The sequence below is a fragment of the Sorex araneus genome, chromosome 8, assembly GCF_027595985.1.
Source record: "Sorex araneus isolate mSorAra2 chromosome 8, mSorAra2.pri, whole genome shotgun sequence".
Classification (NCBI taxonomy): Eukaryota; Metazoa; Chordata; class Mammalia; order Eulipotyphla; family Soricidae; genus Sorex; species Sorex araneus.
The window spans coordinates 20,295,724-20,309,022 of NC_073309.1; the positions used below are offsets into that span (position 1 = coordinate 20,295,724).

General features: G+C 41.7%; 1 non-coding gene across 1 annotated transcript; it reads left to right on the forward strand.

The window, feature by feature from the left end:
* The first annotated feature begins 10,666 nt into the window (after positions 1–10,666).
* On the forward strand, positions 10,667–10,787 carry LOC129406899 (small nucleolar RNA SNORA32). Its single transcript, XR_008631320.1, has one exon. It is a non-coding gene; the product is annotated as a small nucleolar RNA SNORA32 (small nucleolar RNA).
* The last annotated feature ends 2,512 nt before the right edge of the window (positions 10,788–13,299 follow it).

Sequence of the window (13,299 nt, forward strand, 5' to 3'; positions counted from 1 at the left end):
TTACAACTCTTAAAGAAGATATGATATACACAGAGAGGCATAACTCTGTTACTATCTACTTTTTTGAAAAAAGTGGATGACAATACGTAGTTTTCAAAGTGTTCACATTCACTTTCATCTACTCTTTCTACTTGGAATGATGAAATTTTTGAGCATTTAGTTGTGGGATATTAATGCTTCAACTTTTCTTATGGATTGAGCAAAGTTCAATGAGGCATAATTGAAGTATGTGTCATCTGTGATTCCCCATAGATGTGTAGCATTTTCACAATTTACAAGACTTTCACTTATTGTGTATGCTATTCTTAACCTATCTTCACCAGACTAGGTACTATTAATCGTGTATTGTTATTGAAATCGAGGACACTGAGGCCCAAAGACATTTAAAGATTTATTCAAGCAATCACTTGTATCACTTATCATCCCACTGATCTTCTGTTTGCTTGAGCAGGCGCCAGTAATGTCCCTGTCATGTGGTAGTGTAGCCCAATGGTATCTGCTCGCTCCAGGAACATGAAGAGCCTCAAACCATTCGTTCAGGGTTTTGACGAAGAAGTCTGACAACCTCATAGGTGGGTGGCCACAAGGTCTTTTGACATCCCATGGAATCCAGTCAGTAACAGCTCTAGTCCAGTGATCGTCTCTAAATGCATTACATGTCCGGCCCATCTGATTTTCGATAGCTTGGCAAACAAGGCAGAGTCCCTGTTTCTTGATTGTCCATGGAGGTTGGAACTCCGGATTCCTTCTCTCACTTGAGTGAAATGTGATATACCAAGCAGAGCTCTTTCAATTCCTCTTTGGGATACCCTAATAGCGCTCTCATCCTGTTTTCGTAGGGCCCAGGTCTCTGAGTCATATGTTAGTGCAGGAAGAATGGTCGAGTTGAAAAGATGTGCCTGGAGCCAGAGGTTCTTCCTCTTCTTAACAACTTATTCGACGCTCTTGAAAGTGTTCCACACTGCTGTCTTCCTCCTGCGCAGTTCTGGCACCAAGTCATTCCTCATGTTGAGTTCTCGACCCAGGTACACATAGCTGCTGCATTCAGAGATGTCAGGGACTAGTTCATTTTTCATGAGCATTGTCTTGGTGAGATTCAGCTGCAGTCCGACCTTTCCACACTTGCGGTCGAAGTTGGCCAGCATTTGTGCCGCTTGGCTAATGTTTGGTGTTATTAGAACAATGTCATCAGCGAAGCGGAGGTGGTGTAGTTGCCGTCTATCTTCACTCCCATTTCTTCCCATTCCAGTCATCGCATGACATTCTCGAGGGTGGCACTGAAGAGTTTCGGTGAAGTGATATCACCCTGCCCAACCCCTCTCTTTACGTCGATGATCACTTCCTTGTAGAATAGTGAGATCCTGGGGGTGAAGGATCTTGATGTACTGAGTCTGAACGCCCTGTTTGGCCAGGGCTTCAATGACCGCTCTGAAAGACAAAGTCTGAGAAAGACAAAGTCTGCTAATGTGTAGTTACTTCTAATACAAATTCGTTGTTCTCTTCATTCAGATGCACATTAATTGTTCACTGCATTAAAGAAAATACTGCAGCTGGAGTGATAGCACAGAGGGTCAGGCATTTGCCTTGCACGTGGCCAACCAGGTTCAATTCCCAGCATCCCATATGGTCCCCCAGCACTGTCAGGAGTAGTTCCTGAGTTCAGAGCCAGGAGTAACCCCTTTGCATCAACGGGTGTGACCTGAAAAGAAAAAAATAAAAAAACAAAGAAACTACTATCCTTATATATTTGAAGAACAATGATCAAAACTACTTTTCTACTAATACACAGAAGACAGGAATTTACTTAGTGGCATCAAATTAAAGCTTTCAAGTGTATTAATTTGTTATTGCTGAGTAACTCATTACGACCAGTTTAGCAACTGAAGACAACACTCATTCATTTATCAGCTCACTTCTCCTCTGGGTCAGGAGTCTGGACCCAGCATAACTGAGCTGGGTTCCCTACTTAAGACTCTCCCCAAGGCAGAAATCCAAGTGTCAGAGAGTTTGCTCCATGGGGTCCCTGAGCATGACCTCCCTTCCAATCTCATTCAAAATGTTAGTGAACGCCAGCATTTAGAAGGTGTAGGTCAGGCTGGATGACTCCATTTCCTTGCTGGCTGTCAATTGGCAGTCACCCTCATGTACTTGAGACCGATAATGGTACTTTTCACATGCCCCTTCTACGTGCAAAGCAGCAATAGCATGTCAAACTCCTTATGTTTCATTTCCTTGGTCTCCCTAGTCTGACTTTTAAAGGTCTTATGAAATTAGTTTTGGAGCAGATGGATACCCTCTTTAGCTTAAGGTCAATAGACTTGGGTTTTCGGGGCCAAGATATAGTACAGCAGGTAGGGCGCTTGCCTTGCAGTTTCAATCCCTGGCATCTCATAAGGTCCCTTGAGCCTGCCAGGAGTTATTCCTGTGTGCAGAGCCAGGAGTCAGCCCTTGAGCACCGCCAGGTGTGGCCCCAAAACAAAATAAAAACAAACAAAAACCAAAGAGCTGGGTTTTAATTATAACCAAAAACTCCCTTCCCAGTTTACGAAGATTGGAATAATCAGAGTCCACACATATTCAACTGAAAGGAGCATCTTAACAATTCAACAGAATTCAAAATGCGGAATTCAAAATTCAGCAGTAGCAGCAGCATCTATGAGCATGTTAGAAAGGCAAAATTTCAGACTGCACCCCAGATCTACTGAAGCAGCAATTATCAAGAGCACCAGGAGACTCATAAGCATATTAATGAGAAGTTCTTGCTTAGATGGTATTTATTAAGAACACCCCACTCCAGCCCTGTGTGTGAGAGAGAGACAGAGACAGAGAGAGAGAGAGGGAGAGAGAGAGAGAGAGAGGGAGGCAGGGAGGGAGAGTGGGAGGGAGGGAGGGAGGGAGGGAAGGAGAGGAGAGATTTGAGTTGACAGAAACAGGAAGCAGCCCAGTGGCTTCTTTATTCTTTTATGTGTTTTTTTTTTTCCTCTCTCCCTTTCTGACAGAGAGAAAAGGGGTCAGATAAGGCCAAAGGCAACTTTATGGATCATGGCCTGAAAGTGTAAGCAGAGCTGTGTGCCGCTGAGCTGTAGAAAGAAAGGGATTTTTTAGAACATTTGTAATGGAGCTTTGGATGGTTTATTAGTTCTTCGCCTTTAGCATTCTTAGTGGCACTTCTTTGCTGCTGAGAGTGGACAATCTTGAGAATATTAGGGAATCTTTTAGTGTTTATTGTGCATGACTGAAAAGTTTGAAACTTTAAATGAAAATGGATCCCTCTGCAGGGCAGGGATAATAGTTAGGAGACAAAAATCAATTTTGTTTTAGATGGAAGGAATTATGCACCATCCGATTGTTACAATATGCTGAATTATTTAGAATGTATCTCACAGGGACTAGCTTTCCACCGTGCATATTGATTTCATGTCCACTTAACTATAGATAAGGATGTGACCATAAGGAAATGCAAGTGCTGTTGGTCAAGGGTTTAAAAAACCCACTGAGCTGCCCAGTGCTCATCAGGACTGTGCTGATACAACCCACCCAGCTGACTGAATACTCCATACCGTACCAGCAAGCTTCTGATATGGTCATTTCTCTCTCCTGGATTGGAAGCAAGATGACGTGAAGAGGATTCAATAGAGGCAAGAGATAGTCCAGGGGTAAGGTGCTTGCCTTGCATACAGTCAACCCCGATTCTATCCCTGGCACTGAATATCATCCCCTGAGTACTGCCAGGATATGTCCCTAAGCACAAGCCAGGAGTAAACCTGGAGCATAATGCGATGTGGAAAAAAAAATTAAATATATAAAAAAAGAATGAGGAAGCAAAAAGAGCTTGCAACACTGTAATCACAAAAGGCAGCGGCACTCTATCTCTCCTGCCGCCCGAGTTCGGTAGTCTCACGCCGCTTCCCCCACCCCAGGGAGGTGGATGGCGATGGGCAGGTGAAGGAAGGAACAAGGGCCAGGCTGGTTGGTCTCAATTTCTGTTTATTCCAATCTCATCCCCATTCACTCCTGTCTCTCTCTCTGCTTCTCCCCTCCATGCTATTTCATTCTCCTTCTCGATCTTTCATTAATCTCCTTCTGCCTTTCTCCTTCTCCTTCTTCTCCTGGCTCTCGATCTGGATCCCCAGCACACTCTTTCTTTCTTTCTTTCTTTCTTTCTTTCTTTCTTTCTTTCTTTCTTTCTTTCTTTCTTTCTTTCTTTCTTTCTTTCTTTCTTTCTTTCTTTCTTTCTTTCTTTCTTTCTTTCTTTCTTCCTTCCTTCCTTCCTTCCTTCCTTCCTTCCTTCCTTCCTTCCTTCCTTCCTTTCTTTCTTTCTTTCTTTGTTTCTTTCTTTCTTTCTTTCTTTCTTTCTTTCTTTCTTTCTTTCTTTGTTTCTTTCTTTCTTTCTTTCTTTCTTTCTTTCTTTCTTTCTTTCTTTCTTTCTTTCTTTCTTTCTTTCTTTCTTTCTTTCTTTCTTTCTTTCTTTAATTGAATCACCGTGCATAATTACAAGCTTTCATGTTTGGGTTACAATCACACAATGATCAAACACCCATCCCTCCACCAGTGCACATTCCCCACCACCAATAACCCCAGTATATTCCCCCTTTCCCACCCTCCCCTGCCTCCATGGCAGACAATATTCCCCATACTCTCTCTCTATTTGGGGGCATTATGGCTTGCAACACAGACACTGAGAGGTCATCTGTTGGGGACTGCTCGGGACCCTGAACAAAAGAGGACCCCGAAACCTTTACCCTGGACAAACCGGAAAATTCCATTACCAGCTTTGCTTGACCTGAGGCAAAGGTGCCCTTGTGACAAAGGAAATAGCCAAACTCAAGAGGTAAAAGTAGCCCAGGGCAGTTAACTAAGAGACACCATAAAGCCCTAAAGTAGAATACCTTCCTCTACCTTGTGCATTCCTCCTGCCAGATGCTCCTGCCAGATAAACCCTTGCCTTACCCTCCCCACTATTTCTCAATGTACTCTTGAAGAATGTTGTAAGCCCACCTAGTACACCCCGAACCTTTCCTTATTTGGTCTGAGAAGACACTTCCCTGATGATTGACAACTTATGTACCAACCCCCTGCTAAGAAAAGTATAAAACCAGCGTGGCAGTTAATAAAGTTGCCCTTGATCGGCATGTGTCGTCTTGGGCCCCCTGTTTACTAACCTCACTAGTCTTATTTCAGGTCGGGAGCCTCACAGAATCCACCCAATTAGGAGCGCTTTCCACTGTTGTCTCTCCGCGGGCCGGAGAGATCTGCAGGGGAACGCGCAGTCATCATGTTTGGTTCATTATCTACTTTCGGCACACATCTCCCATCCCAACTGGTTCCTCCAGCCATCATTTTCTTAGTGATCCCTTCTCTATTCCATCTACCTTCCTCCCTCTGCTCATGAAGCAGGCTTCCAGCTATGGGGCAATCCTCTTGGCCCTTGTATCTACTGTCCTTGGGTGTCACCCCATGTAATGCTATTCTATACACCACAAATGAGTGCATTCCTTGGACTGTCCATATTGTTTTCCGGAAAGCCCAGACCACTCTTACAACCTAGTTAAATCACCAAGCATGAGGGGTTGGGGCTTACACATAGGTGTGGTCACAATCAATAGGGGTAAAGTTCTTTCCCTCAGGAGATGCTTCTTCTAAGACAGATTCTCTTTCAGCAGGACAACCCACCCAAGAGCAGAATCCCATGGGTGTGTTTCTCCTCTCCTTGTCCAGCAAACAAGCATTCATAACATTAATTATTTTGTATGGACACAAGTAAGAGATACACTAAGCTTATAGAATTGCTTTCCTGGGGTCACCTTGGTCTCAGACTAAGTGCTCAAGTCAGATTAGTCTTTCCTATTCCTAGCAGGGTCCTAATCTCACCGTTACTTTTGGATCATGACAGCATTTGTCCATGATCAAGCTTTTAACTTATAGTTAAGAATCATGGCGCTTTGGTCTGGCCCATTTCGATGCCGGAATAGTTCACAGCTTGCCCTGAGTCCATCCAGTCCCTCACTGGGACCCTGCTTCTGGGGTGCTAGGAACTAAGGGCAACTGAGGCTTAAGATGAGGAAGCAGATGCCTGAGAAGGAATAATATTCAAAGCCAATTAAATCCCAAGTTACAAAAGCATAATATTAACTATTTTCCTGTGTCTGTACAAAAGGACATTGCTTTAAAGTATACTATTCAAAAGACATAAGAGAGGAGAAAGGCAATATTAACTTATAATACAAGTTCAGTGTCCTAGAAGGATCTGTTAACAGAGTCTGATTAGGGAAAAAAGCAGATTAACTGGTTGGGGAAGACAGCATAGAGAAGAGGTTACAAATAAACCAAAGGAATGAGAGTGACTTGGGAGCACTGTGATGAGTGTAATTCAATAAACCTAAGGTCCTTGTAGTAAGGGAGAAAGGACAAAGCAATGTTTCCTACACAACACAATGATGGTGAGATGAAGGCCAGAAGGATAGTACAGCAGGCAAGGTGCTTGCCTTGCATGTGGCTGACCCATGTTCAATCCCTGACATTCCACATGGTCTCCAGAGCCCACCGGGAGTGATACCCGAGCACCACTGGCTGTGGCATGCAATCAAACAAAAATCAATCATAGAGTTACTGAAGTCCTACTGGGACTACCTGAATTAAAAGCAAATTGAAAAGCCAATGAGCAAAAGAAGAGGCCAAGTAAGGAGTCATTTGAATTTAAAAATGTGACTTTACAAGTATCTAGAGGAAAGGGACCAAAGAAGGTACTGAATGTGAGAAGTCAAAATCTTCATCGTTTAAGGTCAGAGATGAACAGATTACACCTTGAAGAAAGGATAAAGCCTACATGATATATGATATGCGAGGTTAAATAAATTGCATGATATTAAAACTCTAAAACACTAAAACATCATTATTCCTGATCTCAAACAGGTACGCTAGGATTGTTTTGTTTTCATTCCTTATATGAGGCATACTGGAAATCAATCTTTGATTCAATAATGCATCAAAAACTAAAAGAAGATGCTTTTCTAATATTAATAATAATATAAATGGGTGAATATTGTTACATTTAATAGCATAAAATGAGAGCTAGCTTTTAACCAGAGATCAGGAACATGGACAAGAGTGTTTATATCAATAAGTCGTTGCCTGCCTGGAGAGGTAGATGGGACACAGACAATTTAAGATAATTTTGAATAAGTACTAAGAGATAGATAGAAGTTGCCAGGTACAATGGAGGGAATGATTAAAAGTGGCAGTCAAGGTAGAGAAGATGAGGAAGGCTGTACTGAGGAGAAAATGATGTGTATTTTTAATAATAAAAATGCATCCTGCAAATAATGAATAGATTTTTTAAGACACTTAAGAATAAGTACTTGGTATGGACAAGTTGTAGAAACTGTAGATTGGTGAGCAGATGGAAATATTTATTTTATAAGATGGAATATCAGGGGAAAAAACAGGAAAAATGTAAGAATAAATTATCATATTGTAATGTTGGGAAAATTGCTTTATAAATGTTAATACTATGCAAAAAAATCTGCTCATTATCTCGGCTTATACCCCCATTCTGTGGGGATATAAAAAGTGGGAAAATCAAAATTTTCCAGAGGCAAAAGTGAAGGCCCAAAAAGGTGAAACCATTACTCAGTTTAAAAATCATTTTCTCATTCTCTTTCACCTATAAAATAAAATTCTTCATTTCCCCGGGTGTTTTTTCCTAGGTCTCTTTTTTTTGGTTTTTTTTTTTTTTTTTTTTTGGAGGATATGCCTGGTGATGCTCAGGATCACTCTTGATGGTGCTCAGGGGACCCTAGGGGATGCCAGGAATGAAGACTGAACCACTTGCTAGGCAAGCACCCTACCTACTGTACTGTCTGTCCCACCCCATCTTCTAGTTAATTCTTATAAGTTTTGAGAAATCTGAAACACAGAACGAAATGTTTGCTTCTAAATGCCAATTAATTGATGTCTGGACTCTTCTTACCCTACAAGGAACACAACTGCCACACACTCGTGTATCAGTAATCTGCTTAATAACTTTGAAACCACCAGCACCTTTACTCTGTTCTCCTATTCCATCAACCAGTTCCCCCAATCTTAGAAATGTCTTCAATGATGGTTAATTAGTAACAATAACTAACAATTATGAGAACAGAGGCGGCTAGGGATATGACTCAAGTGGTGAGCACATGCCTTCAATTTAAGGGGACTTAGATTTGCTTCCTGGGCATTTCTCTAATGGCCACCTAGTACTGATGGAAATACCACCCCCACCCCCCCCACCCCACACATATTGTTTAGCAAGCTCTGAATGAAACATTTTGTATATAATATCTTGTTTAATATTTAAAACAACCTCATAGAGGTAGGCACTCTTTATAGATTAATAGAAAAGCCAGAGTGACCAGTTCAAGTTTACTTGTACAGTATGAAGTAGCAAGGTTCTGATTCATCTGTGTCTTTGCAGTACAGGTGCTCCTAGCTACGAGCTTATGCTCCCTCCTGGTTGCAGTAAAAAGGGAGCAATAAGAAATACTTGTTGGATATGCAGTGAACATGACGCCAGTAAAGAGCTCTGTCTTTCCTGATTTGTTATTGGGTCAAAGAAGATCAAAGTCAAGTCACTGGAAATAAGAATTTCAGCCTTTGTGGACAATTGCAGAACATTTTCTGAGCAAAATAATTTATTTTTCTGTTTTTTTTTTTCACTTTTTTCTTTTCTTTCTTTTTTTTTTTTTAATTTAGGAGCTCAGACTCAATTGCTTTGCCTTCCTTGGCGAAAGTTCTTTAAGGGAACAGGCATCGCCACTTCCATCAACAGCGGAGGATATGATCATTAGACTTTAAATTGCCCTTACACTCTTGGTCATTTCCTAGTGCAGTCGGATTTAAACTTGGTTATTGCATTACAAAATGGAATGTATTTGGTTTGCTCAAGTTCAGCTCGGGACTTTATATCAGAGCACTGTGATTATATAAGCCAAAGCAAAAAATTCATATTTTCATAGAATATATAGAGATTAGATTAAACTTCACCAACTAAACAAAGATGAAGAAAATCCCAATCAGCTTAAAGGCCTTAAAATAGACCTTTGATGTCAAATCCAAAATTTACTGTGCATGCAAGAAACTCCAGTGTCCGAATCCTCAACATAGAAAATGCTGCCCAGTCACATTATTTGTTTCCTAAACTCTAGCCCAGAATCACAATGAACACTCAGCAATACAGATTTGAGAGTTGCTTTAAGTGCAACTGAGGAAGTATCACTGTATCACTGTCATCCCGTTGCTCATTGATTTGCTCGAGCGGGCACCAGTAACATCTCCATTGTCAGACTTATTGTTACTGTTTCTGGCATATCAAATATGCCATGGGTAGCTTGCCAGGCTCAGCTGTGTGAGCTGTGTGGGTGAGACACTCTTGGTAGCTTGCTGGGCTCTTGGAGAGGGGCAGAGGAATCAAACCTGGGTCAACCGAGTGCAATAGCCCTACCATCTGTGCTATTGCCCCAGCCCACCTGAGGAAGTACCTTCTTGTTATAGCAGTTGTCAGGTTTTATTTTACCAATCGTATCTTTCCCAATTTTAATTTTAAACATCAATTTTAAATTCTATAAATGGTCAATGGTTGAAAACATGCCAAAAGTGTGTGTGTGTTTTGGGGGTGGTGGTGGCAGAAAGGAGTTAGGACAGAGAAGGGATGGGTATGATAATAATAGTTGGAAATGATTTGGACATTTTGGACAGAAACTAAGTGTTGAAAGTAGATAAAGGAATATACCTGCTAATCTTTCATTATCTGTATTGCAAACCATAATGCTCAAGAAGGGGTGTGGATGGAGAGAGAGTAAGAGAGAGTGAGAAAGAGGGAGAGAGAGGGAGAGGGAAAAAGGGCAAGGGTGAGAGTGAAGGAGAGAGAGAGAGAGAGATGCTGGCCATAGAGTCAGAGGAAGGCAGAAGGGAAACTGGGGAAATAATGTACACTGGTAAAGGGATGGATGTTGGAATATTATATGACTGAAACCAAATCGTAAACAACTTTGCAACTGTGATTCAATTTTAAAATAAACAAAATAAAATTTTATTAGTGGAAATATTTCTCACGTGATGTAATGTGAGTAACTCTCAGTGCTATTTGATTCAAATGCTAATTCCAAAATCCTACTCCAAGAGTTTATAGTACTTTGAGGATAAATCCAAAGTAGCCTGTAAATATTACAAATACCTTCCTCACCAGAAATCCACACCACCGTGGAGTCTGTTACAGCTAATTCATAGGCTCTCTCTCTCCATACAAACATGCACATATATATACACACCAATATATGTACATATATGTACATATATGGATATGTGTACATATATGTGAACATGAATGTACATGTACATATATGCACATATATGGATATATATACTTTTTAAGTGCCATAGATTGCTCTCAGGTCACACATGTGCAAGACATGTGCTTCACAACTGAACCGCATTGCTGGTCCACTGAGGACTACATTTTGACAGACACGTATTAATAACAGTAACATGGCTTTGCAATCAAGTGATTAGAGCTGGACCCCTGGTTCTGCCCATAAGGGTCTCCAGGAGTTGGAGAGAGTCACTTAAACTCCGACTGCTCAATGTCGTCAATGTCTTCATTCATAAAGTTGAGATAGAATATTAACATTAATGGTTATTACGAAGGCTTTTAAGATACAGTTTGTCAATTTTCATCACATCACCTCATATAAAGTGCTTCATTAGGTTTATTTACAGTTAGTTTGCTAGTATTCAACCAAGGGGAAACATCTTACTTTAAAAATATATTTTTTAATTCACCTATCAATTCATTTGGAGCCGCAAGTTAATGCATCACTTTGTATTATGCTTGTATGGTGTAATTACTCAACACAAAGTGAAAAATTCAGAATGGTCCAAAAAAATTGAAATCTAATTGCACGGAAAGTCTCATCCAGGGTCAAAAAATTAAAAATAAATGTCTCCCTCTACCCCTCCACCTCTATATACTGTGCACTCACCCCAACACAAAAAGGCATTTAATTAAACACACATATAAACTATGCTTTTATTTCCACCTAACGTAGCTAGGTTAGGTAGCAAAGACAATGGAGAGCCAGTCAAAAGTCAGCCCAGAACTTTTCAACCAGTCACAGCGGGCCTAGCACGCCCCTTCCAGACATTTATTGCAATCAATAATCTACTTTTTAATGGAGGTATCAAGGATCTGAACTGAGTTCTCTGCAGTACCACATCAGGCCATGGATTCCTCACTCTTTTGAAATAAAAGTGTTCTTTCTAGCAAGTTCTGATTTCAGGAACATCCACATCAGTTAAAATTTAGTATTCATGTATTGAATAGTATTAGCACACACAGCACTGTAGCACTGTAGCACTGTTGTCCCGTTGTTCACCGATTTGCTCGAGTGGGCACCAGCAACGTCTCCATTGTGAGACTTGTTGTTACTGTTTTTGGCATATCAAATATGCCACTGGTAGCTTACCAGGCTCTCTGAGAGGGATGAGAAATTGAACCCTGTCGGTGGCGTGCCCTACCAACTGTGCTATAGCTCCAGTCCATTAGCAAACATAGCAGCTTGAAAATCCCATTCGTAATTCTAGAACCATCTCTCTATGATCTACTCCCACCCTTTCTAGCCCTGGTAAAGCAATCTATGACTCAGAGGTTGTGACTCTAAACTAAGCTATACTTTGCACATATAACATAATGTACTCTGATAAAGATATTCAGGACCATCCCTTCATTTTGTGACTTTTGAAAGTCACAGTTAGGGTTACAGTGATATTACAGAAGGTAGGTCCCTTGCCTTGCATGTGGCCAACCTGGATTCAATTGCTGACATCTCCTATAGTCCCCTGAGCATAGCCCAGTAGTGATTCTTAAGTACAGAGCCAGGAGTAACCCCTGAGCACCACTGGGTATGGTCTCAAAATGAAACAAAACAAAAAAAGTCACAGTTAATTAATATATAAAATGTCCTTAATTGATCTCATTTCATTTTTTTCTTTTTTGTTGTTTGACCACACCCAGCAGTGCTCAATTCCCAGTGCTCTGCACTAAGGCATCCCTCCTGGTGGGCTCGGGGGACCCAATGCGAAGCTGAGGGGTCAAATTTGGATTGGCCATGTGCAATGCAACTCCCTACATACTATACTATTGCCCCTAACTGATGTCATTTTAAAATAACAAATGGTAAGGGCTGTCTACTAGCTAGAAACAATGCAAGTGGCCTGTACACCTGAGGAAATGTGAAGAGTTTCCTGTTCTCTTTGAGTGACTGCACTAGCAGGGGATGTAACACCGCATGTAAAAAACTAAAAAGCGCCGAGGGGCGCGTGCACTCGCGGGCTCTCCGGGCGGCTCTGTCTCACCGCCCGCGTCCAGTGCCCCAGAACCGCTGTGTGTGCCGTCGGTCGAGGGCAAGCGACGGAAGGAAGAAGGAAGAAGGCCAAACTGGTTGCTCGATCCGTTTATTTCATTCTCTCCCTCCGCTTCTCTCCCGCTCTCCTGGATCTCTCCCCGTGGATCTGCCCCGTGGATCTGGCTCGTGGATCTGGCTCGTGGATCTGGCCCCCCAACCCACTCTTACAGCCTAGTTAAATCTCCACAGCATCAGGGGGTTGGGGCCTACACGTAGGTGTGGTCACCATCAATAGGGTAAGGTTCCTTTCCCTTAGGGGATGCTTCTCCTAGGACTTAATTCTCTTTCAGCAGGAGGATCCACCCAAGGGCGGAGTCCCATGAATGTGTTTCTCTTCTCCTCAGCCAGCAAACATATAAGAATTCATAATATTAATTATTTTGTATGGACACAGTAAGAGATTCATTAAAGCTTATAGAATTGCTCTCCTGGGGCCATCTCAATCTCAGACTACAGTGCTCAGGCCAGATCAGTCTTTCCTATCCCTGGCAGGGTCCCAGTCTCATAATTACTATTGGATCATGACAGCATTTGTCTATGATCAAGCTCTTAACTTATAGTTAAGAATTAGGCACTTTGGCCAGGCCCATCTCGATGCCAGGGTAGCACATAACTCACCGCTTGCCCTAGATCCTTCCTGTCCCACGTCGGGGACCCTACTTTAGGGTGCTAGGAACTGAGGGCAACTGAGGCTTAAGGAGAAAGCAGAGGCCCAGGAGGGAATATTCGAGGCCAATTAATTCCCAAGTTATAAAAACATAATATTGTCTTCTTGTGTCTATACAAAACAGTCATAGCTTTAAAGTAAATTATTCAAAGGGCACAAGAAGAAGAGAAAGGCAATATTAACTTATATAATATA